The 14199-nt window shown below is 32.4% G+C and overlaps 1 long non-coding RNA gene across 1 annotated transcript; it reads right to left on the bottom strand.

Annotated features, from left to right (window-relative positions):
* Positions 1-7984: 7984 nt before the first annotated feature.
* On the bottom strand, positions 7985-13683 carry LOC111696406 (uncharacterized). Its single transcript, XR_002764078.1, has 2 exons — positions 13626-13683; positions 7985-8067 (listed from the first exon to the last, which is right to left on the bottom strand). It is a non-coding gene; the product is annotated as an uncharacterized LOC111696406 (long non-coding RNA).
* Between the last annotated feature and the right edge of the window lie 516 nt (positions 13684-14199).

Here is a 14199-nt window from a genome sequence, read left to right as displayed (position 1 = left end):
AAGATGGTACTTAACAAATGTGAAGATCAATGCTTAATGTAGGTACTTAACAAATGGAAGATCAATGCTTAATGTAGGTACTTAACAAATGTGATGATCAATGCTTAATGTAGGTACTTAACAAATGTGAAGATCAATGCTTAATGTAGGTACTTAACAAATGTGAAGATCAATGCTTAATGTAGGTACTTAACAAATGTGAAGATCAATTCTTGATATAAGCACTTAACAAATGTGAAGATCAATGTTTAATGTAGGTACTTAACAAATGTAAAGATCAATGCTTAATGTAGGTACTTAACAAATGTGAAGATCAATGCTTAATGTAGGTACTTAACAAATGTGAAGATCAATGCTTAATGTAAGTACTTAAAAAATGTGAAGATCAATGCTTAATGTAGGTACTTAACAAATGTGAAGATCAATGCTTAATGTAGGTACTTATCAAATGTGAAGATCAATGCTTAATGTAGGTACTTAACAAATGTGAAGATCAATGCTTAATGTAGGTACTTAACAAATGTGAAGATCAATGCTTAATGTATGTACTTAACAAATGTGAAGATCAATGCTTAATGTATGTACTTAGCAAATGTGAAGATCAATGCTTAATGTATGTACTTAACAAATGTGAAGATCAATGCTTAATGTAGGTACTTAACAAATGTACAGATCAATTCTTGATGTAAGCACTTAACAAATGTGAAGATCAATGCTTGATCCCTCAAGTAAAATTATTCCTGCACGGTATAAACAATCACGGGAGATCGCATAGGAATTAAATTAATCCTTAAATATGCATAAGATAGAGATCAATTCTTGATCCCGAGATTCAACATTCAAAATTTCACACTTCTAAACATTTAATATAAATATTTTGGTTGCAACAATTGCAAATTCCAAATTCCTAGCGAAATTTCTGATTAAAAATAAAAAACAATTGTAACATTAGTTTTATAGTTTTCTGGTTTTCATACATGTTGTTCGTACTGTAGTTGCCACAATTCTTTTGATATTTAGATAAGAATTCTGAAAAAGCTTACAGAGACTTTTCCAAAAGTTAGAATAAACAAAAAAAAAAATTTTATCTCGTATTTGTTGTTATATCAATCAATAAAAATAGAACATCTTTCCCTGTAGAATTTCTTTATATCAACAGTCTACTAATATATGTATAAACCGATGTTTGCAAAATAAGCATGAATCACTGCAGTCTCTGAATAAAATGTTAAAGGAAGATTGTTGCGGTTTCACTGATACGTATATACATACATGTATATGTTTTTTGTCATTTTTTTAAGTGATGCTTTTTTAAGGAATTGTTTACCGTAATAATTCACATTAACGGTGTTCGTTAAATTTTATCTGAGTAATGAGGCTAATAATGAAAACAGGTATTTGTCCATAATTAGAAGGCTTTTTGTCCAATTTTGTGTTATTATACACGTACTATAATACAACACTACCACTTTCACTTGAGAACTTCATATTCATTAAACCTCTGAAATACAATTATTTAGTGTATGAGCTGCTTCTCTCTTTTCAGTTTTGACCTCTCAGAATACGACTATATTTTAGACTCCTACAGTCCTTTATGAAAAAAAGTAATTTTATGTACTAGTCCTCCTACTGCAGACCTCTCTTAGACTACAGCTCTTAAGTTACCATATTCTCACAAGTCCTCTGAAAAAAAATGTTTTAATTTATAATTATTTTTGACTAACTTTATGACTATCTCTTAATATATTATCTAAAGTCGTATAAAAACTGATATTCTATGCTCATGAGTGACTATCATTTTCACTAAAGTCCTCTGTAGTCACTAATTTCACAAATACTTATAACCTTGATGATTACCTCTTTTAATATTTATATTATCAAAAGTCCTCTAAAAACTCATACGCACATTTGATTTTATGACTAACTCTTATTATTTACAGATTTTATGTTTACTTTTGCTCTTTTGTTCTCTAATATGACTAAATAATTTTGCATTTTTTTTACCTCTATGACTAGTTTTATAATCTCTAAAGTTCTCTATGAACACTATTACGTTAAAATATTCATTAACGGAAATTAGATATGATAGATTAAATATCAGGTCCTTACTTTGAACCCCGGCCTAATAGGTTGTGAACCCAGCCCCTATATATAGGCCCGGACCGGCACTAAATTCATTGATTGATTGATAATGATGTGCATCAATTTCTGTTAGAGATTTTATGACTTTTTGCAAAATGTTGTGCAATGTAATTCCTTTCGCTTAATTCATTTTCGCGAAATTTCGCGAAAAAGTTTGCAAAATTTATAAAATGTTTTAATTTTTTCGCGAAAGTTTTTGTTTGCTGGAAACCAATAACATGCTTGTAAGCCAACTCATCTTTGCATTGAAACCAAGCTTTACAAAAGTCAACCTACTAAATTTTGAATCTTTGACCCAAATTAAGAACATTTCTCTTGTTATACCGAATTCCCCCAATCAAAATTTGAGACAAATCCGTCAAGGAATTTACGAGTTATGATCAAATTTACATACAAACAAACAGAGATTACTACTTTACATATATTTGGATACAATATCAAAATAAGATCATCTCAGATCTCTGTGGAGCCTCTTAGGAGCCAAAAACCTTTAATTTTAAAGAAAAATCTATAAACGGTGCCCATCTCTATTCTATTAGATGATTGGTTGATTGATGGATGATAAAGGTTGAAATTACTATGAAACGTATTGAGTTAAATTAGTAATGTCAGATTGATATAAATACCATGGCTGTTCAATAAACATGGGTCAATGATACATTACATGGTTACAAGTTACAGGGTCGTATACAAAGTTTGACACGTAAATGACGACATTTAAAAATTAAACGATATGAAGAGCTATTCTCTGCAATAATGAGACTGCTGATATAACAAAGCTTTTAAATGTACGGTTTTGAATCGGACACATGCCACTCAAAAATTAAGTTAAGTATATATTTTGAATTTAGAACGCAGCATTTGAGATTTATTTAGCAATATTTAGATATATTAACTTTAAAACATTTGTAGATCTTTAAGTTTTAAGAAATATTTTAATCAACATTTTTGTTGAAAAGAGTACTCAACTCATTAATATATTAAAATTCACTTTCATGATTGAAGTACTATAAATAAGGATGCCCTAATGAGGAAGAACTAGTATGAAGATCCACATTGATGACGCAATATTGAGAATGTAATATTTAGGACGCAATATTTAGGACGCAATATTTACGATGCAATAATTAGGACGCAATATTTGTACGGAATATTGAGGACGCAATATTTAGGAAGCAATATTGAGGACACAATACTGAGGCACTATGATGTCAGACCATAGATAAAGATAGATTGCGCATAAGACGACATTTTTCATCTTGAAAGATATTAATGTACAGAGATGTTTTAAAAATATTCCTATTATATAGATTTATTAGGTCGGTTGTGAACATTGGCTGTCCTTATGTCATTGAGTACTTATGGTGTACATGAGTTCTGTAGAGAGAAATTTATGTTAGTTTAGTCCTTCTCATGTCCTTCTTAAGTTCTCGTCAATATAATATATATTGCTCAGTGAAATATTGTTGTTCAAATAGTTCCATTCCCGGAGTTTTTTTACACTCTTTTATGAAATCCATTAAAACACCAAACCACCCCGCTTATCATTGAAGTACACTTTGACCTCTAGAAGTCTGAGTTCGCGGACTGTACAATTCTTGGTGATTTTGCGTACATAAGCTATCTATGTTTATTTATTTATCTATGTGTCAGACAATGAGTGCAAAAGTGTGGCGTACATACATAAACAATATATTTACACTGTTTTATTACATGAAACATTTTGATATTTATAAATTTATCCGTTAAAACAGATATTAATATAATGACAAAATATAAAGATTTATAGATAAAAGAAGTCTATTATTCAACTTTAAACTGGTCACAGCTGTTTAAAACAGAATAATCTAGTTTGAATAAAGGATTGTTAACAAGAACTCTCCTGCACTTAATTTCAAAAGTAAACGATGCAAATGCCAACTGTTCATGGCAGGGGGGGGCTATGGGGGCTAAGCCCCCCCTGGACCAGTGAAATCTATTGATTTTCAGGCCCCAACGGGTTTTGAGCCCCCTCCCCCTGGAAAGAGAAATAAATTTAAGCCCCTCCCTGGACAAATTCCTGAATACGCCCCTGATTCTAATTGACGTTTATTTAAACTAAAGGGACTACAGTTATAGTTTCAAGTAATTTTTTTTTAAAGAGGGGTGTGCGCTATGCATTCACAGCTGTCACTTAAAGGGACAGTAAGCTTTTTTTCAAGTGTTCCTCCATACAAAGAGGGCAGTGCCTGATACACAACAAACCCTTTAAATCGTTGACTGTTCATTAAGTAAAGAGATATTTCTGTTTAAACATATCGAAATCCGGTTGAATTCCTCTAAAACGCAGCGGCACACTGTGTGACTGTTTCACGTTAACAGCGTTTTTAAAATTAAATTTTTTTTTCTGCAACTTTTAAAAATATTATTATTTCTTAGGTTTTTTTAAAAATATTTTTTAAATATATGTTGATTTCCAGCTATAACTTGGTAGAAAATAATTTATTCTTAAAATGACTGAAAGCATATATTTCTAAGTGAATCTCCATGCAAAGACGACATTTCACGATGTTATCAATCATGATATCAATGGTATTGTTCTTAAAAACTATTTATTTTCATTTGTGTTTTTTTCTGCTGAAGTGACTTGCGTATCTCTTGCTTATAAGAAACAATGGAGAAATTATCAAATTAAACAATTTTCGAGTGAGAAAAACGGAGATGTTCGTTGTAAATCGTGTAGTGCCATCTTGGCATGGACTTGCACTTGAAATTACACTTACAGTTCCTTTCATTTTACTCTTTTTAAACTAAAAACAAAACGTTAAAATGAATTTATTTTTGAAAATGTTTTAAGTAGCTGAAGGCTTTTTAGAAATACTCAAATCTTATCAAATTTATATTCCTTTATAGAAATGTATTTAAATACTAGGCATTTAGGGCGCTTCCCGCTCATCTTCTTTTTTAACTTTTAATTGTTGTCTTCGCTATCTCTAATCTATAATAACTGTAAAAATTGCTTCTAATGAATCTAGAGCACTAGAGCAACACAGCATATGGTAAATGGTGATGTAAAACTAAACCACAAATTAACAAGATTTGAAAATTAGACGTCCCGCGTGTATGGCCGGGAACGTATGGACTTTTTTAAAATCATTTGTTAACGGTTTATAACTAAAGTTGTTCAAAAGTCCAGCTTTTCGGATATATCGTTCATTTATGATTTAATTCTTACTAACGACGTCAACAGAAGTTGTTTTTGAAATTGTTAACCATTTAACGATTTTTTCATGCAAAAAGACCAAATTCGAAATCATGAAAAAACGTAAAAAAATTTAAAATTTAAAAATCTAACTTTTATTTTCTATGCTATTTAAAGGGAGTGTTCGCGAAAAATGAAAGGGGGTATAGGCTTAATGCGATATAAAAGCGCTTTTGATCGCTACTAATCTTACTTCATCTGTTGTGTCTATCAGGAGAAAATTATTTAAAACGACTCACAACGAAGAACGTAGTGTAGATATAAGCATAACCAAAGATGAGTTTGAGACAAGAGACCAGTTCATGTAAATGCAGATATTATAAGGTTCTTGGAGTACCTAATCCGTCAAGGGATGGTTTTGTTATGAATGAGAAATTTCAAACTGCCGCTAACTATCAATCTGCAAAAACTACAATACTATATATTTAATGACTAGCTTGGGAACCCAGCGTTGCCCAGGTTACTCAACGTTACTCCCACCGTTTACCCGCACATGGTCGATTTTACCGGGATCTAAATTTTTTAAAAAGAAGTCGATCCACTCAACTTAGAATCTCAAAACTAAATTAAAAGTTAAAGTCAAAATTTGAGTCAAATCTATCCAGGGGTTCCTGAGTTATGATTGGATAAACAAATGGACATACAGATATTACAACTTTTTATATATTAGATATTATTATGCATGCATATTTGGGAAGGGAGGGAAATTGCGGATGGGAAGGGAACGGGAATCTGAGGGAAGGGGAGGGAGGAAGGAGAAGGTAGGGGAAGGTAGGGAAGGGAGGGAAAAATATGGGAACGTATAGGAACTGTTACACAGTAAAGAATATTGTTGTGTTATTGTATTTGTCCATATGAGGGATATGAGGTCACATTATTCAAATACAGAAGATAAAATTCACCTTCAAGGTTAAATTCACAAAACCAGATTCTTTAAATATTTGTTTTCATGAATACTTCTTTGTCCAGACTCTATAGACCCAACCTACTCCAGGTTAAAACTTATCCACACCCTTCCATTCTCAATATCTACATCCCATAATCTGTATCTCTACCTCCGATAATCAGTATCTCTACCTCCGATATTCTGTATCTCTACCTCCGATACTCTGTATCTCTACCTCCGATATTCTGTATCTCTACCTCCGATACTCTTTATCTTTACCTCCGATATTCTGTATCTCTACCCACTGATGCTCTACACTCAATAATCATTATCTCTACTCTTCGATATTCCCTCTGATACTCTATATGATACTCTGTATCTCTATTCTCCTATGCTCCTTTTTTTCTCAGATAATCTGTATCTTTGAATCTGATACTTTATATCTCTACCTTCCAATAAGCTGTATATCTCTATTCTTCAATACTCTGTATCTCTAACCTCTTACAATCCTCCTATAATATTGGTATCTGTACTTTATATCTCTACCTTCCAATAAGCTGTATATCTCTATTCTTCAATACTCTGTATCTCTAACCTCTTACAATCCTCCTATAATATTGGTATCTGTACTTTATATCTCTACCTTCCAATAAGCTGTATATCTCTATTCTTCAATACTCTGTATCTCTAACCTCTTACAATCCTCCTATAATATTGGTATCTGTACTTCTAATACTCCGCGCCCCTTCTCTTCTCTACTCCCCTGTCTACTTTACTATACTCCCTATTCTCTACTCTTCTCCCCCATTTCTATTCTACTCCCTCTTCTCTACACTACTCCACCTTCTCTACTCTACTCCCACTTCTCTACTCTACTCTACTCCCCTTGAAAAAAAAATAATCTTTTATGACAAGTATATACAATGATACACCGCCCCCAAGTAGCTCTGGACTTTTTAGCCTAATCTAGCTCATTCAAATTCAGCACATAATTCTGCATTAGCTTAGCGGTGCAATGCAGACAACAAAACCACTAAACCATTCAATTTCAGGTCTTTATTTCTGAGTACTGCATTGGATAAACAATCTTATATGTATGTACAACATGTGCTAAATATTGCCAAAAAATATTATTGTTCAAAAGAATTTACATTTACAATACTCTCATGATGAAATAATCTACAACGAATAAATATGACTAGAGCTCATTTGTTTGCCTCTAGCGGCGAAAGCTGGAATTACCATTGCTTCAATTTTTCAGGTCATAAAGTACAATTTAAAGAATTGGGGTTATCTGAAAACATTGATCAATGGCGGCGTTCTGTTTTCAAAGCAAGCCAGTATTGAAGTACATGGAGTACAATTGTGCTATGTCTGGTTTCAATTCAGGGCAGGATATTCTGTACATAGACTCAACTGTACAGTAAAGTCTGGTTCAAGTGTACAACTGTAGTGTATAGTGTACAGTGTACAGTGTACGGTGTACGGGAATTAGATCCTGGGAATCTCATTGAATCTTCCGGAAGGGACAGTGCAAGGTCCTCTCTCATTCAGGGGGGTCAGGGTACCAACCAGATGGATATACTCCCTTTAATATTAATAATAATAATCATAGTGATAATAATAATAATAATAATAATAATAANTTTACCTTGTAACCTCCCGAAGGAGTCAGGATTCTGATCACAAACATGAAAATCAGACTAGTATTTACCTTGGATCCTCCCGAGGGAAGGGTGCCAGGCATCCGACCACAAACATAAGAACCAGACTAGCAATCAACAGCTGACGAAGCATTCTAAACAATAACATTCATATTCATTCATATTTTTGCAAAGCATGAGATATTACAAATAAGCAATCACACTATGCAGTTTGGACCCGCCTAACCAGGGTTGGTTGTTTTTAGTGGTTGGCCCGAATATATTAATTCGGATTGTTAACAAAATTTCAAGTGACCCTCTAATTTTAAGTGAAATGTCCGATTCACAACATCAGTACCATTTAAATATTAGTCTTATGAAGGATACACTGTTGATCAGACGATTTTTCTAAATTCCTCTGTAAAGTCGAAACCAATTATGAGATTTCAACACAACACAATAAGTTAAATTCTTCTATTAATTGTATTGTTGGACAGTCTGCACATATGCTGTACTGAGGTTTAACAGTATATTTAAATAAATATATTGCCTGAGATTAAAAAAGATTACATGTTGATTTAAAACCACTTTTAGGATTTAGGATCAATGAATTTATGTTCAATTCTCACGGTTGAGTTGAGAGACGGTTTGCATTAGACAAATACATTGGGAGTATATTCATCATCATTGTTTCAACCCTTCGTACTGTCATTTAAAGGATGCGAGCTCTAGCAAAAATCAAAGAGAATTTTGCCAATTACTTCTTAAAAACTAGAGCTAACAAAAAGTGCTTTTTAGTGCTAAAGTGTACATGTAAAGGGCTACAGAAAAGGTGGCATAACACATAGAGCTTACATTATTTTATAGGTGGATATAAATATCTGACAGAATAAAATTACAAAGTAATTTTTTATGCTGATTAAAGGCTTTATATACGATAAAAACTATAAGTGTTTTTAAAGTTGTAAACTTGAACTGCAATTATTGAACAATAACTTGTACTGCAATTATTGAACAATCGCTGGAAATGAGAAGGCCTTGTATTACCTTCGTTATACTTCATGTAACAAGGATAATTGTGTGAGAAAAAATCGAATATTAATAATAATTATAATAATATTATTAAACACTATAATCATAATCATGTTCATTTGAAATTCATTGTAATACGTAATACATGTATAACGATAATAAGGTTGCTGCTGTTTATTGGTTATTTTTGTAAATTTACAAAAAATATCAAAATTCAAAAGAATCTAAAAAAGTACCGCGATTTTTTTACATCTACAAAACCAATGAGCATGAAAAAGGCCGAAATTGGAGGAATTATTGACATGAAAACAAGATTTAAGATTTTATAGAACAATTACATATATCGTTTATATCACATTTTAGTAAAAGGTTCACTTAGAAAATCTTAGAATAAGAGCTAAATAATGGTCTAGATAACCAGGGCAATTGTTTAGATACTGACCTGTCCCCCTCTCTTCTTCTCCCCCCTCCCTCCTTCCTCTCCATTTCAATGTGGTGGACCCACCAGACAGTCTGGCAGTAAAGTCCCTGGACCCTAGTTTTTCATAGCTTAGGGCGCACCAGTTTAGCACTTATGTATACTTCCTTGTAATCCAGACTTAACTTATAATACCACAGGATTGCTTAGTGCTCTAGCCACCTCAATAGACTGTTTTGTATGTATAAGATAATCATATTAGCAGGTTACTTTTAAGAAATTCACAACATTTTTGTTTTTCAATAAGATCAGTTATGTACAAAATTTTGTCCATTTAGAAATTCGAAGAAATCCTTTCGTTGTATAATTGCCATTGCAACCTGGATAGAGTAAACATTTGATGATTCACACTCTTACTAATTAGTTTTAAATGACAATGATAACGAAACAACAAGAGTTTACACAGATAATAAAAAGTAATTGTTAATTTTTTTTCGCATTCTTGCAATTTACCTTTTCTGTTTCGCCTTGTTTTTAGGGGGGAGGGGGTGGGGTATTGGAATCCGCAAACAAAATGGTACTGTATACCTTCTCCTGTTTCCCGCGCCACAAATTATACAGTTATAAATCTTTAACATTGCTTTGGGCAAGTTATTTAATCATTAAACAAATACGTTCAAAGTTCTCAAAGTACACCCCCTCCCCCCCCCTACCTCCCCCCTAATCAGCCATAATACATTTACAACTGATGTTTACAAATAATTTGATAAAAAAATTAACTGAAAACTTGTCTCAGACTCTATTTTTCTAATCCTTACATTTTTGCAACCTGATGAAACAAACCTTTGACTTTGACCATTTGATCCATTTGATTCATGAGTGTTAAGTATCAAAGATATTCGAGTTTAAGTGAGTTCAAGTAGATACAATCATACGATTTAATCGTTTTCATTTGCACAAAGCCAGTTTATACTGGTTTTGCAAATTAATATATTTGCACACGCTAATATTTCACACAAAGAAGCTGGCCATCGAACCTTATTAACCCAATCAGAAAGTGGTTTACAAGCAAATTACAGGTTCATTCATTCAAGCTCAAAATATTTAATTTCGTGTTTTGTATTTCAGAGTTAAGTTTTCTAAAAAAACACATTAAAACCCAAACAACGGTTATGTTCAGGTTTTAAAAGCTTATTTTAAATGTCATCTTAGTAAATTATCCATTTTTTTTAATTCGCACAAACCTTAATAGAATCTGATTGTCAAAAATGTTTCTTTTGTCATGTTTTTACTTCAAAAAAAATTGCAAATTTTGTACGATATTTGCCGAATTTTTTATAACTTAGAGTTTATTTTTGATATAGAGTTTGGTGTATTCAAAATGGCATGTTTATGAGAATACATTTTCTCGGTTCCATCGGGATTCCTCTCATGCAGAATTCCTCCTATGCAGAATTCCTCCCAAGGGATTCCTCCCATGGGATTCCGTGGGAGGAATTCCATGTGGGAAGAATCCTATGTGGGAAAAATCCTATGTGGGAGAAATCCTGTTTTGGAGGAATCCCATGTGGGAGGAATCCTGTGTGGAAGGAATCCTATGGGAGGAATCCCGTTTGGGAGTAATCCTGTTGGGAGGAATCCTATGGGAGGAATCCCGTTGGGTGGAATTCCATGACTACCCATTTTTTCAAATGTAATTTGTAAGTAGTGTGCCTTTAAAGGTTAATATATCAAGTTAATTGGTTTAATTATAATTAGTTTATAATAAAATGGTGCCTCAAGCAAATTATGGAGTACACTGTTGTAAGCACAAAATTACAGCAACATAGATATTCTCACAAAAACAAAATTAAATGGAAAGAGAGAGAAATTTGGTTTTATAAAAATGCTTTTAATGATAAAAATTTTCTTAAAAATGTTTTCTGGATAAATCACATATCAAGATTTTCTGGATAAATTACATTTCATTTTTTAAACTCACAGATTCTGCCAATTTTAAACTTTGCATTCTGCTCAAGTTCCTGAAAAAATGTGAATGGATTAAAAACTCCCGGACAAAAGATCGGCCCAAATTCTCGTTTTTCTGACAATAATATAAACCCTTCAATTCTGGTAGTTTTCAAGGTCAACTAAATTTACCTCTTTTTTTACAAATTGACTAGAATTCCTAGATCCGTGGAATAAAAAAACCAACACAATATTGCCTATGAAAACTCAACCCTTACTCAACTATTCCCTCTAATACTCTCCCCCTACCCTCCAATCTAGACTTCTGTAATAAATCGATGTACTACAACGCTGAACAATAGGAACTCCAAAATGTACGCATCTACGCCCCAAATTTAAATATTTCTATACAGAGATAGCCAAAAAGTATGAGACTGCATTCTTGGTTCCTCTCACCAAGAAAACTTAGTTTTTCTTTGTCAAATCATTTAGTTTTTTCTTGTAAAAACTGTTTCAAGACAGAACTCACAAATCGATATTTTTAAAGAGATTTATAGCTCATCCTTTATCCAGTACAATTATAACTAGTTATTTACCTTGTAACCTCCCGAAGGAGTCAGGATTCTGATCACAAACATGTCCTCCTTCCTCGTTTCAATTTTTTATTCTTACCCCGTTGTTGTTAAATGATTGCTTCTCCAAACAGAAGATAAATACTGTTGTTGAAGGTTAGGATTGTAAGCGTAATTTCACGTAACCCTCAACACAAAGATGGCAATGCCCGATTTACATCGGTACCTTAAAAACCTTTATCTAAAAACCTTTATTTTCTTACTCGAAAAATGTTTATTTCTGTGAAGTTCTCCATTGCTTCTTATACTAACAAGAAATTCACATGTCACTTTTTTAGAGAATCCGCAAATGAAAACAAACAGAAACAAAAACATTGATGTCTAATTAATACTTGATCAGACAAAGGTTTCAAAGGCACCGTTGTAGATATTGCCATCTTATAATTACGCGCTTGCAGCCCCTTTATTAAATCTAATCCCCAGAATCAGATTAATTCAACAGTTTAAACCTTGACGGGTTTAAATATTATTTATGCAGGGTGCTTCAAAATTGCGATTTAATTGTCATAAACATATTTGCCAATACTTAAGCTGCATATAGATGTAAGGTCGTCTTCAAATTTTAACTCATGTATAGACAATAACAATTTTGCCACAATCATACTTTTTTACAAATCAGGTTTGTTTGAAACTTTATTATGCTATTGAACGTTCATATAGTGTATACTACTGCATATAGTATACTTCAAAGACTTTGCTAATTAGCAAAGTCTTTGGTATACTTCTCCAGTTTCTAATAACCTGACGCTAAAGTAGCGTATATAAGTTAATATGTTGACGCAATATTAGCGTAGGATCCAAGGTCAACACGTGGCAGCAGTAAAACTGGCGGGCGAGTTCAACGCCTTCAGAGCAAACACATTCATGTAAAGGGTGTCCCAACAAAACGGTAGAAGATTGATAAATCTTAAAGGGACTGAAAGCGAAATTCCAAGTAACCCTCCATGTAAAGATGGCAATGCACCATTCACAACAGTACCCTAGAAACCTAAATTTGATTCAAAGTGTGGAGGATACTTTCGTTTTCCGGACTCCAAAAATATTTAATTCTGATAATTTCTCCATTCGAAACTTTAGAGACGTTTTTAATCAGACATGTATGGCTATAATAAACTGTTTTGTCTTTGCCTAACTATTTAATTTACTATAAAAAACTTTTCAGGCAGAAAATCTTGTTGTTTGTGCAAAATTTGGAATGTTTGTATTATTATAACTACTATTGTCTAGCTGAAGTGCCCGGCGTTGTCCGTGGAAAAAAACGAATTTTGAAGAATAAAATTTTGAATTTTGAGAAAAAAATTAGATTTTAAAAAATTTAGGCGTTTTAGGTTCCCTAAAAGCATGTCAGCCTATTTAGTTCAGCCGTATTGCCAGCTATAGCTAACACAGGTATAAATATATATACATGAGCGAAGAGCTTTTTTGTTATATAGATTACAATAATTTTTCTATTATCACTATATTAATATTAATATTATTTTATTATTATTATTATTATTATTATTATTATTATTATTATGATTATTATTATTATCATTATTATTATTATTATTATTATTAAAGTCGAAGTTCTTTTGTTAATGCATTCTTTGACTTTTTCCAACTATAATTTTTTCTCAAATGCAGTTTGAAATAAATGAAAAATTAAGACAAATCTTCGTGATTGATAGTGAAAGGGTGGTACCTGTACAACCTCTTGCACTGACGAACCAATACAAACTGATCCAACGATACGACCCTTTACGACGGACAACAAGCCCTGGGGGATTTACACACTACGACCACTATATAAACTTCGTAAATAAATATTCTCAAAAAGACAGAAATATCAATGATTTAAAAATGTTTTTACATGATTATTATGATTGGAAAATTAAAAGAAAAATATGAAAAATAATGAAATCTTAAAGATTTGGGAAATTAAAAAACGGAATTTTACGTACGTATACATCAATACCACAAAATAAAAATTAAAAATAAAGTTTTGAAAATGAAATTAAAGTTATTAGAAATAATAAAAATCTGAAACTTGTAACCGAACTTTACGCTAACTCCCTACACATCCCTCCCCCTCCCCCCCCCCATCAACACCACTTTAACTGACCTGTTCTATGTTGCGTATAACATTGCGTATATCTAGTCCGCTGTTCTCAAACAAATGCTTACGCATGTTTACGCAAATATAGATGTGTTGACGCTTTTTACGCTTGTCCAATAACAGCAATTGGTTTTCTAAACCTAGAAACAAAGGATGAAGT

This window comes from Eurytemora carolleeae, unplaced genomic scaffold (genome assembly GCF_000591075.1).
Source record: "Eurytemora carolleeae unplaced genomic scaffold, Eaff_2.0 scaffold6, whole genome shotgun sequence".
NCBI classification, from domain to species: domain Eukaryota; kingdom Metazoa; phylum Arthropoda; class Copepoda; order Calanoida; family Temoridae; genus Eurytemora; species Eurytemora carolleeae.
The sequence above is the reverse complement of the archived record's forward strand: the minus strand, read 5'-3'. Positions and strand labels throughout refer to the sequence as shown.